Genomic DNA, 15346 nt, shown 5'->3' with positions numbered 1-15346 from the left:
GACAATTAGTAAACACCTCAGAAAAATTAGTTCATAGGAGTCACAATTTTATTGGATTAGTTTATGGAAGAATTTCTGCCCCAGGGCACTGTTGAAAACATGGCAGACAGTGAAGTTTACCAGCTAGGCATGGTAAATGAAGAGCAGAAGAGAGTCCTACCAGTACCACGCCCATTCCAGGGTCACTGTGGGCATCGCCAAAGCCAGGCCTCCATGAAGAGCAACTCGGAGGTTCAGCAATGTGGGGTGAGAGGAAGAAAATAAATATCAATGAAATAATCCAGCCACCAAAATATACTCCACGGTCATGTATATCTAAAAAGAACAAATAATTTTTTAAAAAAGAAACAACCCAGCCAATCCTTACACAAATAAACAAGCAAATAACAAGCAAGGGAAGGAGGCTCAGTACCCAGAATGCTATATTTCCTAAAATGTTCAGGTTTAGCAAAACTGATGAGACATTCAAAGAATCAGGGAAGTATGAGCAATACACCCCAAAACAAGAACAAACAAAAACTGCCTGTGATAACAACCAGATGATGGATTTAATATAAAAAAGCTTCAAAGTGCTCATTATAAATATGCTTACAGGCCTTTTTCACCAAGATGGCACCAAAAGCTTAGAAGGAAGCTCCTGCCCCTCCCAAAGCTGAAGCCAAACCAAAAGCTTTGAAGGTCAAGAAGGCAGTGTTGAGGGATATCTACAGCCACAAAAAGATCTGCATATCACCTACCTTCTGCTGACCCAAGACATTGCGGCTCCAGAGGCAGCCCATATATCCTCAGAAGAGCACCCCCAGGAGAAACAAGTTTGACCACTGTGCCATCATCAAGTTCCCCCCCCTTCTGCTGAGTCAGCCATGAAGAAGATTGCAAACACCAGCTCAAACAAGCTGTCAAGAAGCTCTATGACATTGATATAGCCAAGGTTAACATCCTGATCAGGCCTGATGGAGAGAAAAAAGCATACCTTCAACTGTCTCCTGATTATGATGCTTTGGATGTTGCCAACAAAATTGGGATAATCTAATCAGAATTCAACTATCTGATTCTAAATATACCCTTTTTTCCAACATAAAAAATATGTTCACAGACCTAAAAAAGAGAATGATAAGGAGTAAAGGAAGGTCTGCATCAAAAAGAAAATATCAATAAAGATATGAAAGGTATGAAACAGAGCTAAGTGGAAATTCTGGAGTTGAAAGGGCCAATTGTCAAAATAAAAATTCACTAAGGGGATTCAACAGTAGGTTTGAAGTGGCAGAAAAAGGAATTATTGAACTCAATAAGAGACCATGCAAGTCAAAAATGGGAAAAAAAGGATGAAGAAAAGTGAATGGAGACTCAGAAAAAATATGGAACACTATTAAATGCACCCATACGTGTAATTCGAGTGCATGAAGGAGAGGAGATGGAGAAAGCAAAAACTGATTTAAAAAATAACAATGAAAACCTTCTTAAAGTTATTGAAAAAAATATCCTACAAACTGTGAAAGTTAGCAACACCAAAATGATGTCATTTTCTCTAACTCTAATGAAAAGGAACTGGAAGCCATGAGGGGCACTCCTGCACTGGGTTTATACAAAAAATAATCAGAAAGTTTTTGCCAAACTACAGCTTGCTACAGGAGTCACACAAAGACAGCTGTGCACTCATTTTCACAAAAGCATTCACCTGACAACTATCTTCACTAATAAACTGACATCAATTTCTACAGTAAGCCCCTGTAACCAACATTCTGTTTGCTTCAAAATAATTTATGTGCACTTCTCTCTTTTATGTTTGAAGGCTTCCCCTTTCCCAGAGAGCAATCGCTTGCCATTCCAAAATAGACTTTGTTTTGCATAATCTGTCTCAGAGTTGCTATTTAATATTAACAGAATCCAGAAAGCTCAAGGAACTCCAAATAGAATAAATTAACAGAGACACACAGGCATATTGTAGTGAAAACACTAAAAGTCACTGACAGGGAGAAAATCTTGGAAGCAGGGGGTGGAGCGGGAAACATGACTCATGGCTTACAAGAAAACTCCTGGAAAATCAATAGCTGATTTTGGCAGAAACAAAGAAAGCCATAAGTCAGTTGAATACGTAATCAAAGTGCTCAAAGAAAATAACTGTCAACAAAGAATGCTATAGCCACAAAGTTAGTGTTTAAGAATGAAGGCAAAATCAAGATTTCTCCAGATGAACCAATATTGAAAGAATTTGTCACTAGACCTACAAGATATACTTTTTTCTTACAAGAAAGTGCCTCAGGTAAAAGAAAGAAACTTGAGACAATAATTTGAATTCAGAGAGTTCTACAAAAGTACCTGTGCAATTATAAAAGACACTATGAATACATATTTCCCTGATTATTCCCATAACTGGTTTTAAAATAACATACATATAATGTAGGAGGATATCTATAATGTAGGGAAATATATGTGTAATATATTTGCCAATTATAGCACAACAGTTAATATACATATATGTGTGTGTTTGTGTGTGTATGTGTGTATGTGTGTGTATGTGTGTATGTGTGTATGTGTGTGCATGAAAAGCACTAGAGCAACCACTATCTATTAAATCACTAATGAAATTTAAATGCTGTTAGGAACTATTCACTCAATGTAAAGATGTAATAAAAGCAAAATAGAGGAACAAAAAGACATGAGACATAGAAAGCAAAAAGTAAAATGTAAAATGTATATTGACTCACAATGCACTAATTCTGTAAAAATATCTAATTCACTTAGATATGAGGTTAAATTGTTTTATACCTTTATTTCTATCTATTTATTTTTATGTGATGCTGAGGATCAAACCCAGTGCCTCACACATTCCAGGCAAGTGCTTTGCCACTGAGCCACAACCCCAGCCCCGAGGTTAAATTTTAAAAGTGTAAAAATCCTCCATAAAATCATTCCACCATACATATCTGATATAAACTAAAAATACTGTGAAGCTTCCAATATCAGTGACTTCATCAAGCTGGATTGCAAAAACTATACTAGATTGTAACCCAGGAATGTGTTGATTTTAAAAATCAACAAAAAATGTTCTGTAATGGTACAAATTCAAAGAGATATTTTGCTGTCACTAGGTATAGTCCTTAATTTATCAGCTGACTTATCATCAAAAATTGTATTCATCATATCCAAACATGCTGGAAAGATAACTTTTTCAGCAGTTGTGTGAGCCATTTTTTTTCCACATGATGCACAACTAAATATGATGACAGTAAGGTTTCTCACTAACGCAGTAGAGCTACAAAGAAATTGTGTTGATAACTTTCTGAGTTTTTTTTTTCTCTTGAATAAAAATACTCAAGAGGTTTATAAATAAGTTTTACATTATGAGTTTCTAAGTGCCTCTTTAATTTTGAAGGTTTTAAGCTCTCATTTGCAATAATATTATTACAAACAACAGATGAGGCCTATATTTCAAAAGGTTTTTCACATTAGACAAAACTATATTTTAAATAATCTTCACTATAACTCCTTGTGCTCATTTTTTTGCTTTTGAAATGTGTCTCAAATGAGGTCAAAGTTGGAAGACTATTGTCAATATTTATATATTTTTACAGAATTAGTGACAGAGGAAAGCAGTTGGGGACATGGCACCCAGAAAGCAGAGAGAGAGAGAGAGAGAGAGAGAGCTCTCCTCATCACAGACAAATATAAACCCCAAAGCCACACCCCCAGTGACCCTCCTTCTCCAGTCACACCTGACCTATCTACAGTTAATCCCTATGAGTGGATTGATGTACTGAGTAGGTACTCTGATTATTTCACCTCTAAACTTCATTGTATTGTCAATATTTACACTTCCAGATCTAGAACATATTTCTGTATATTTCATTTCATTATTCCTCTTTCTATTAATAAAGAAATGATCCATTTAACATTTAGTCTACTTAGATTTAAATGTCATAATTGCCACTAACTTAAAAAAAAATTCATTTTTTCAGAAGGCTTTATATAGACCCTTTGCCTAAATAATGTCCATTTCTAGGATCCCCAACACTTTTTAATATGTCAACAGACATATTCAATATGTTAAATATATTTAAATATATGTTAAATATATTTCACATATATTTAATATATTTATGTTGACATATTAAATATATTTATGTTGAAATAGTGCCTCACTAAGTTAGCTAAGGGCCTCACTAAATTGCTGAGGCTGGCTTTGAACTTGTGAGCCTCCTGCATCAACCTCCCAAGCCACTGAGATTACAAACATGCCCCACCATGCCTGCCACTCCTCCCAGCTGAGTACATCTTTTTTTGAAAGATGTTATCTTGATTATATATTTTTTCTTATTTTTTGCTCATTTAGAACATGAGTTCCTTCATTTCAGGCCCTGCATTCCACAAGTCTGTGACTCCCACAGTATCTCGAAAAGGTCTTATCTCTAAAAGTGTTTCTTGTGTTTTTAAGGAAATTGTGTTGAATTTGACACAGTGGGGAGTATTCTATGACTCTTGTGTGCTGTTGTTGTTGTTGATTTTCATATTATACCATCTCTATTAAATTTAATTATTCCTGTTCTTGTTTTTATTCAGCTTTTTTTTTCACTTTTTTCAACATTTTTTCACTGTTGTGACCAAAAGAACTGACAAGCACAATTTTGAGAAAGAAAAGTTTATTTGGGGACTCATGGTTTCAGAAGTCAGATGGCTTCCATTCCTCAGGTCCTGAGATGAGTCAGAACATCACAGCAGAAGAGTGTGACAGAGGAAAGCAGTTGGGGACATGGCATCTAGAAAGCAGAGAGAGAGAGAGAGAGCCCTCCTCATCACAGACAAATATAAACCCCAAAGCCACACCCTCAGTGACCCTCTTTCTCCAGTCACACCTTATCTACCTACAGATAATCCCTATCAATGGTATTGATGCACTGATTAGATACTCTGATCAATTCACCTCTTAACTTCCTTATAGTGTCTCACATAAACTTTTGGGGGACACCTCATATCTAAACCATAACATTCACTCACAGTTTTTAATCAATGGCTGAATTCTTCCATATCATGGTCCCTTTCCTCTACTTACCTCCCTTTGATTTTTATGTCTCCCACACACAACTTTCTCCCCCGCAAGAGCTTCCACATATGAGAGAAAACATAGAAAACTCTTGACCTGATTTTTCCTTATTTTGCTTAATATAATGATCTCTAGTTCCATCCATTTTCCTGTGAATGACATAATTTCACTTTTCTTTATGGCTGAATAAAATTCCTGTGTGTGTGTGTGTGTGTATGTAATATCATATTTTTTAAAATTTATCCATTGATAGACACCTAAGCTGGTTTCATAGTTTGTCTATTGTGAATTGTGCTGCTATAAACACAGATATGCACACATCACTGTAGTAAGATGACTTTAATTCTTTAGGATAAATAGCAAGGGGAGATATACCTGGGTAATGGTGGTTTCATTCCTAGTCTTTTGAGAAAACTCCATACTGATTTCCACAGTGGTTGTCCTAATGTGTAATCCCACCAACAGTGAAAAAGAGTTTCTTTTTCTCCATGTCCTCTCCAGCATTTATTATTGTACGCATACTTGATGATTGCCATTCTGACTGGTGTGAGATGAAATTCCAGTGTAGTTTCGATTTGCATCTCCCTAGTTGCTAATGAAACTAAACATTTTTTCATACATTTGTTGGCCATTTATATTTCTGTTTTGAGAAGTATCTGTTAAACCCCTTTGCCTATCTATTAATCAGGTTATTTGATTTTTTTGATTTTTTTTTTAGTTTTTTATACATTCTAAATATTAATCTTCTGTCAGAAGAGTAGCTAGCAAAGATTTTCTCCCATTCCATAGGTCCTCTCTTCATATTCAGAATTTAAAAAAACAGAAGCTCTTTAATTTGATGCCATCCCATTTAACTCTTGGCATTATTTACTGAAATTTAGGAATCCTATTGAGAAAGTCATTGCCTGTGCCTCTACGCTGGAGTATTGACCCTACATTTTCTTCTAGGAGTTGCATAGTTTATTGTCTAATTCCTAGGTGTTTGATCCTTTAAAAAAAAACATTTATTTATTTTTTTAGTTGTAGTTGCACACAATACCTTTATTTATATGTGGTGCCAAGAATCAAACCCAGGGCCTCACACATGCTAAGCAAGCACTCCACCACTCAGCCCCAACTACAGCCCTGGTCTTTGATCCATTTTGAGTTTAATTTTGTGCAGGATATTATTTTTATTCTATTTATGGATAATCACTTTTCCCAGAACCATTTGTTAAAGAGGCTGTCTTTTCTTTAAAGTATGTAAAACTTTTAGAAGAAAACATACCTGCTTAATTTTTAATAACTTTTTTGTTTGTTCTAATTAGTTATACAAGACAAGAGAATGCACTTTGATACATCATACATAGATGTAACATAATTTCTCATTCTTATGGTTGTACATGATATAGCATCCCATGGGTTGTATAGTTATGTATGTACATAGGGTAATAATGTATGATTCATTCTACTATCATTCCTACCCCCATACTCCCTCCCTTCCCTTCACTTTCCTCTACCTAATCGAAAGTAACTCTGTTCTTCTCTAGCCACACACCCCACCACCACTTATTGTGAATTAGCATCCACAATTCAGAGAAAACATTCATCCCTTGTTTTAGCTGGATTAGCTTATTTCACTTAGCATGATATTCTCTATCTCCATCCATTTACCAGCAAATGCCATAATTTTTAATCAGTAAAGCTGAAAATAATACAATATATCTTATTAGGAAATGGATAAATAAACCATTATACACTTTTACAATGGAATACTGCTTAAAATAAAAAAGAAAAAGCTACAGATTGTTACTGCTTTGTTAATCTTCATGTTAAGGGAAAGAAGCCAGACTCTGAAGCTAGATTCTAAATCCCATATGCTGCATTATTCTGTTAATATGGCATTTTACAAAAGGAAACTATTAGGCTGAGGAGAGAAGATGACCACAAAGGGGGATATTTTAGAGTTATGAAAGTGTTTTATATCTTGATGGTGGTAGTGATTATATGACTATATATGTTTGACAAAACTCAGAGAAATATGAAATAAAAAGGCTAAAGTTTGCCATAATCCAAAAGTACCAATACTCAAATCACCAAAAAACATAAATAGAAGTAACTTGGAATGAAAAATATTGGAAACCTCTAAACTAAAATCCAATAAAATATAGCTAAAAGAAATTTTAAAATAAAATATAAATATCTAGTGAATTTTGAAGGTCACTATTTTTCAAAAGGCCAATTTTCTAAAAGTTATTGAGTAGGATTCTTCTTCCTCCTCCTTTATTATTCCCTCTCCTTCTCTTTTTTCTCTTCTCCCTCTCATATTTGCTCTGAAGAAATTTTTGACCTAATGATAAAATTTATATCGATATAAAAAGGACCTAGAATAGCCAAAGGGAGTTACAAAAAAGAAGACCATGAAGGAGTTAAACCATCTGATTTTTTTTTTTTTTTTTTTGCAGGGGGCGGTGGAGAGTACTCAGAATTGAACTCAGGGGCACTTTGCCCAACGGCACTGGAATCACTGAACCACATCCCCAGTCCTATTTTGTATTTATTTAGAGACAGGGTCTCATTGAGTTGCTTAGCACCTCACTTTTGCTGAGGCTGGCTTTGAACTCACGATTCTCCTACCTCATCCTCCAGAGTTACAGGCCTGCACCACCATGCCAGGCTAAACTATCTGATTTTTACGACTTACAATATAGCTATGATATCAAGAGAGACAATACCAAAGTATTGTCATCAAGATGGAACAGAACAGGGAGTCTGGAAACAGTGTTACTCAGATACTGCCAATTGATGTCAATATAGCTGCCATGGCAATTTAATAGGGAAAAAATGATAATCATTTCAATATGTAGTGCTTCGTAAATTACTATCTGCACAGAAAAAAAAGAACTTTGATTCCTAATTTACATACACAAAAGTTAACTTAAAATAATCCTGAACTTAATAGCTAAAACTATGAAAAATGAAGAAGAAAACAGAATATCAATGAACTTTTTTTAGCTTTATTGTATTTATTTATTTTTATGTAGTCTGAGGATTGAACCAAGTGCCTTACACATGCCAGGCAAGTGCTCTATCACTGAGCCACAACCCCAGCCCCTCAATGGACTTTGTGAAGGTCAATAATTTTAAGCATACAGTCCTTAACCATAAAGATAACTTTTTAAAAGATTGATAAACTAGACTTTGTAAAAGTCAAAAACTTCTTTTTAAAAGACACAATTGTAAAAATATTCTAAATGCAAGTTGTACACTAGAGAAAATATTCACAAATCATATGTCTGACAAACCATGACCCAGAATTTGTCAAGGATTCAAACATTTTAGTAGTAAGTAGACAAAGAATCTAATACCCAGAAAGGGTAAAAGATTTCATTAAAAAAAAACTTTATCCAAATTGCCAATATATATGAAAAATGTTCAACATCTTTAGTCATTAGGGGAAAAAATTAAAACCAATCAGTTTTAGTATGAGTAAAATTAAAAAGCCTAACTACATTAAGCTGGCAGGTATGTTAATAGCAACACCTGAGATAAATCAATTTAAAAGAGGAGAAGATAATTTGGCTCTTAGTTTGGATGTCTGTCCATGTCACTTGGCCCTGTTGCTTTGGGCCTATTGTGGCAGAGTACATCATGGGAGGAATGCATGACAGAGAAAGCTGTTCATCTCATGGTGGCTAGGAAGCAAAGGTTGAGAGGAGAGGGGCTGAGGTTCTAATATCACCTTCAGAAACCTCCAATGACCTAACTACCTCCCACTAGGCCCTACCTGCTAAGCGTCTCATCGCCTCTCAATAGCACGAAGCCTTCAACACTGGTGTCTTGGGGAAACATTCAAGATTCAAACTATAGCAGAAAGGATTGGAGCAAATAGAATCCTCATATATTATTGGTGGGGGTATAAAATGATTTCATCATGTTACAGAACTTTTTGGCAGTTACAGATAAAAATAAACACAGCTTTTCCCCATGATTCATCTGTTTACTCCAAAGATCCTAAAAGTAATGAAAATATATCTTCCAAGCAGACTACTACAAAATAATTCATAGACTCATGAAAAAAAAACTTAACTGAAGTGTCCATTAATAGAAGAAAGGATAAGCAAATTTTGGTATATTCATACAATGGAATTCTACTCAGAAATAAGAAGAAACAAATCACTTATAGAAGCAAAAATTAGATAAAAAAATAGATGCAGAATGTCAAGGTAAGGGCAAGGCTCAGGCCTGGGAACCAAAGTTCAAGGATCTGGCAATTTAAAGAAGGTGCAAGGCATAGTGGGACTAATGGTCATCCTTTATTTGGAGGTGGCCATAGCCATTAACCAACACCCCCACCCCTGAGCCATTTTCATAGGCTCTTTTTATATACAGTTCAAACAAAGAAGGCACACTGCCAACAGGTTACATAGATGGGGCACATGGTTACAAGCAAATGTTTATGATCTTGAATATATAGTTGGATCAAAGTATTTCTGACCTTGACTAACCATAACATAACTGGTTTCTAGCCTTGGTTACACACTAAACACATAACATTAAACATAACAGAGTCTGTTGGAAGTCTCAGTGAGGGAGCCTAACTATAGCCATTTTGGGCCTGCCCCAATAAGGCATCCATCCATGTGTCTCCAAATGGGCCACTGAAGTTGGGGCCGAAAGCTCTAAATCTGAAAGACAGTCAGAAGTCAACAACATCATCAGTATAATGAATATATGTACAGTGGATGGCTGAGTCCACTGGGCCAAGTCATTGGCCACCAAATCATAGCACATAGTTGGGCTATGCAAATAACCTTGTGGGAACACTTGAAATATCCACTTCTGGCCTTCTCATCTAAAGACAAACTGCTCTCAGCTCTCTGGAGCTGGAGCAATAGAAAAGAAAGCATTAGCCAAGTCCAGCCCATAATGGTAAGTGTCCAATTGCAATATCCATTGGTCCATGAGATCATGCACTGAGGGAACTGCTGCATACAAAGAAGGCACCACCAATTCAGTTCTTGATAATCTAGTCATTCTATCAGCCACACTGGTGTGTGGGGGTTGTGTGTTGGCTGTATTATGCCTACCACCTCCATTTCTAAGATAGTAACTCCAATTTTTGCACGTTCCCCTGGGAGGCAGTACTGCTTCACTGTCACAGTCTTCTGGGATTGTGGCAAGAGCTGGGGCAGGTGTTTTGCATATCCTCTCATAATCACCTGCACAACTGACACAGAGAGGTGAAATTCCCCTGCTGTGGTCTGTAGCCACAGTCCTGGATGTACTCTGGGATAGGAGACATATGTACTATTTATGCTTGCAGGGGCAAATGAGTATCCCCAGCTGTAAGGACACTCGCCTTTCACTTAATTGTCTGTCATCCATAACCATCACTGTGAATATATTGACCTGGGAACTTACCCATGTTCACCAAGCTGCATTCAGCTTCAGTATCCACAAAGCCAATACCCTCTGCCCATTGTTCAGGGACCAGTGGATAGCAAGTTCCACATGTCACTTCAGTCCCAGCCAGTTCATGCAGGGTGGACACCTTGACCAAATTCCTAGTTGTACTAGAACAAAATCCCTTCATCCCCCTAGAAGCCAAACAGTCTTTCAATTGCAGAGGTCGGGCTTCTCAGGGTGCTTGTTTACCTCTGCCTGTTCTCAGGTATTGCTGCTGTGGGTGTGGCTGCTTCCACAGCTGAAGGATGACTGCAGTAGGTGATTATCTATCTTCCTGTGATCTAGTCCTGCTGCCAGGGGTGGTGCTCACATCTGTGCACGAGTAATTCTAAAGGCCTTTTTTTCTTTTGTTTATCTTGTTTCCAGGCCTCTTTCCCTCTGCGCACAGTTTTTAGCTGTCATCTACTCTCAGCTTCCCCAGGCTAGCCATTATAGTAATAATTTCATTAATGAGGCATCCAACAAATGGAGCTAAGATAGCCATTAAGGATACAAAAGTGGAGGGTGGAGCACTCTACAAAACCAAGTCTCTCATGACACTAGTAAATCTTTCATCATCGGGTCCTCATGTGTTCAGATTAAATGTTGCCTGACGCATGCCAAGCTCTCACAGAATCTGCACCAAATCAGCACAGGATTGCCATTTACTCACAGTTTCTGGCAGCTCACCAGAATCTGCCCACACAGTTCACATAGTTCACCCAGCTGCATAAATCCAGTTTTTCAGGGAATGACTATCTTTTCCATGCCTGTCACTGTCACAGGGAGGGGTGAGTGGTGATGGATGCCAGACACTCCATCTCCTCTGAAAAGCAAACAGTGCTGTCCACCAATAGATCCCACAAGTCATAAAACTCATGCAGCCAGGGGCTCCCCAAGTTGCTGGCCAAACTTCTTAACCAAGTCTACCAATGCTGCCTGGGTGTATGGCTGGTATGTAGACTGCACTATAACATTCAGCTGCCCCATTTCCTGACCTCCAGGGGCCTAGGGATACTCATGTTTTATCTTCTGCTGTGCCACCAGGTGAGCTCCAAGCCAGAGCTTCTCCTCAGGCTCTTCTTCAGATTTCACACCCCCTTGGAGGTCAGCCCATTGCACACACCTCAGCTTCCAAAGCATGAATGTGCTTCTCCAAGGTTTCCTGCTTCTCTTGCAGGACATGGAGCTGGGTGGTATCCCAAGACTCTGGTCCATATTTGCTTTCAAAGCAGTGAGAAAAATCCACGCCAAGTGTCCCGATGCTTCCTGTGCAGCACTGTCTTTTACGTGGGAACTCACTGTTTACAAAGCCTCCTCTACACTCACAGGTGACCTGTCCACCATAATCCAATTCTCCACAAGACCCCATATCAATAGGACCATGGTGACCAGGTGTTAAGCACTTGCTGGCCACAGGGTCCCCCACAACCGCAGGGGTTGATACATCTTGCATCTGTGCCAAATACTGCCAATTACACCACTTGTCAGGGTGAGTACTAGGCTCAGGCCTGGAAACCAAGGTTCAAGATTCTGGCAATTGAAAGAAGATGCAATGGCCTTTATACATTTTTTTTTTTTTATTCAGAGATGGTCATAGCCATTAGCCAGACACTCTGTAGGGCCATTTTTATATATCCTTTTTATATGGAGTTCAAAGAAGGCAAACTGCCAACAGGTTATATGGGGTGGGGGGGGCACGGTCACAAGCAAATATTTATGACCTTGATATATTCTTGGAATCAAAGTGTTTCTGACCTTGACTAACCATAACATAGCTAGTTCCCAGTCCTGGCTACACACCAAAAACATAACATAGTCCACAGGAAGGCTTCAGTGAAGAAGCCTAACTACAGCCATTTTGGTCCTGCCCCAACACAGAGTAAAAGAAGTTCAGCATAAAAGAGTACATTTGTGGGGTTCCTTTTATATTAAGTTTTATAGCAAACTTATTCTAAGATGTAAAATTAGAATAATGGTCAAATAGGTTGCGAAAGTCTATAAGTGAACTGTGTGTGTGAAGTTTTTGTACCACATCTTGATAGAGATGTGAATTAATAAAAATGTTAAAATGTTGCATCAATTAAGTAAGACTGGACTTCAGACTTTGAAATATGAAGAATATTTATGGAAACATAACCTTTTAGTGTTTTTAACATGATTGCTTTTATTTGATTCTGAATATTAGAGACAGATGAGGTTTATAAATAAGATTCTGTTATATATTGGGAGATGACTAAATCTGCAAGGCCCTTCAGCCAAAGGATGGAGGCTCCTGTGTTTTAGTATGTTTATGGGTCCCTGATATAGAAAAAAATCTGCTGCTGTTTTGAAGCTGAAGTTATTGACCGATACCAGTAAAGCATTCTAAGCAGGAGTGATTATTAGGGTTTATATAATTAATTAAACATTTTTACATAATCCATAGCCTGTTCATCATCTCTATTGATTTTTAAAAACATATTGTTAATTTTAGAATTTCATATGAATTTAACTTATACTTCTATCCAGGATCCTGAATTAATTCTTCAGCTCTTCATATTGCATTGAATATGTTAGTAAGTATTTGTTATAATCTTTATTTCTTATGTACTAGATTTTGTCAGTATTATGAGAAGAAACACTTTTTCTCTGCATAATAGCTCTATTCCTGTGAGTTTTCTTAACAGCGTAGTCCTCCAGAGGCAAGAGATGCACCCTACATTGATCCTCATTGGCTGGAAAGAACATGTTCAATGACAAATTGTTGTTTCACTTAAACACAACTTCTGTGAAGTCTTCATGTGGATAAATTCTAGTTTCAGCTTGTGCTCTCTCGGAGGGGATGAAGTAGTGGTGGGTTGGGGTCCAGCACAGCGAGGCTGGGCTGTAAGCCACTCTGAAAGGTGGTTTCTTTTGTGGTGTTGTTTTTTGATCCTTCCACCCTGAAACTATCTTTTGGATTCAGTTCTTTACACACCAAACTAACATAATTAATATTGCTATTAGAGATATCAGAACAAATTATCTCCATATAAGAACAACAAAATAATATACAAAGAAACAACACTTTTGAAAATTAAGTTATGTAGTAGAAAGAAATTTAATTATTTTTTAAAATTGCTTTATACTGTGGTGGTCTCGAATAACTGTGTACAGATTATTTTTTCAGGTTTTCAGATTGACAACTAGAAACACAATATCAGCTTTTAGAAAATCCATGTAGATGCTGAATGAAGCTGCATTAAATATATACATTATATTCCTCTCTGGGAACACAGAAATCATCTTCTTTAGTGCTCTCAGAAATGCTTTTTGATATTCTCTTTGATTCTTTTTTTTAAAGAGAGTGAGAGCGAGCGAGAGAGAATTTTTTAATATTTATTTTTTAGTTTTCGGTGGACACAACATCTTTATTTTATTTTTATGTGGTGCTGAGGATCGAACCCAGCGGCCCCCCGGCGCATGCCAGGCAAGTGTGCTACCGCTTGAGCCAAATCCCCAGCCTCTCTTTGATTCTTTATGTTTCTTATTAAATATATGAATTAGGATTTTATTGTCTTTGCTAATGAATACTTTTGTTCTCTCCTTATAACTAGATGTTCTTTCTATAGCTCTTCATGGCTTAGTCTGAAGGAGACTAACCACGCTTCCCCCCATGTGGTTCTAACTGGCTGGAGAGGGAAGTATTCAGTGTCTCATTTTGGCATCACTTATACCCACCTTTTGTGTAGGTTACTTGTCACCAAAGACTGGCTACACAAGAGTTTGGGGATTAGAGTTAGGAATTGTAGATAGCACAGAGGGCACTGGTGTGCCTTCCAGGGGACTCTGCTGTTTTGTTTGGAACATTTTCCATATGCAAAGAGGAGTGAGGGCTCAGCAGGTGGACTAGGGATCAGGCAGGACTTTGTGCTCTAAGTCAAAATCCAGGGTTAGGACTTGAACCAAGGATGGTTTAGACCCACAGGTCTGAATGGAAAGGAAAATTGTCAACACAAACATCTTAAAGTCTCTTCACTTCTGGAAACACAAAGGACAGTAAGCTCATGAATAAACTGTACTAATGTGAATCTGATCCTTTCAGTTTCAGAGTCAACCAACAAATTCTGGAGCGTGACAAAGGTGAGAAAGAAATCAGGAAGGGAGTGAGGGAATGGACCCAGGTGTGTCTAGGGGCTGATTAGTCTTCTGGAAGTAGCTAGAGCAGTTTTAGAATCTAAAGCACAAAATTGATGTTCTTTTCATATTCCTCCCCTCTTCCCCATTCCCACCAAATATAAAGAAATGCAGGCTTCTTTTGACTTGTGACCCTGAAAATTTGTGTTGGATCCTTATCTGTCAAGCTGGTGAGAAAATAGATATTGTGAAATTGCCCACCAGCCCTGATGATGATCATAATTAATAATTATAATAATTCCAAATAGTTATTGAGCACTTATTAATATGTTCCATTCACTCTTCTAAGTGTTTTTGCTTTATTAACTGGCTGACTGGTGATGCAGTGAGGTAAATCTATTATTATTAGTTCCCCTTTCCATTTTACCAATTAGGACATTGTAGAATGCAGTAGTTGAAGAGTTCCCTAAGGCTACATTATTTGTAAGAGGGGGAACCTGAATTGAAACTCAGGCACTCAAACCTCAGAATGATGTGACAGAGGAACGACTGTGCTACTTTGAGGCCTGGAAGGGAATTTATGCCATATTTCCTCTGGTAGGCACTGGACCATTGTTAAACCACTCACTGAATTCTTCTAAAGAAGTAATTGCATAGGGCCCTGGCCATGCACACCTTCAACTAACTTCACTTCCCCTTTCTGTCATTGGTGGAAAGAGCTCTTCTTTCTCTTTTTATTTCTTATGCCTGACAGTATTTGATTGATACCACATGAATGCA

At 37.5% G+C, this 15346-nt stretch overlaps 1 pseudogene; it reads left to right on the top strand.

The window, feature by feature from the left end:
* The first annotated feature begins 609 nt into the window (after positions 1-609).
* On the top strand, positions 610-1101 carry LOC124096661 (large ribosomal subunit protein uL23-like; annotated as a pseudogene).
* The last annotated feature ends 14245 nt before the right edge of the window (positions 1102-15346 follow it).

The sequence above is a fragment of the Marmota monax genome, unplaced genomic scaffold (genome assembly GCF_021218885.2).
Source record: "Marmota monax isolate L192 unplaced genomic scaffold, Marmota_monax_Labrador192_F-V1.1 WCK01_AAM20220418_F8-fsc01399, whole genome shotgun sequence".
NCBI classification, from domain to species: domain Eukaryota; kingdom Metazoa; phylum Chordata; class Mammalia; order Rodentia; family Sciuridae; genus Marmota; species Marmota monax.
This window is presented reverse-complemented; position numbering and strand designations above follow the sequence as displayed.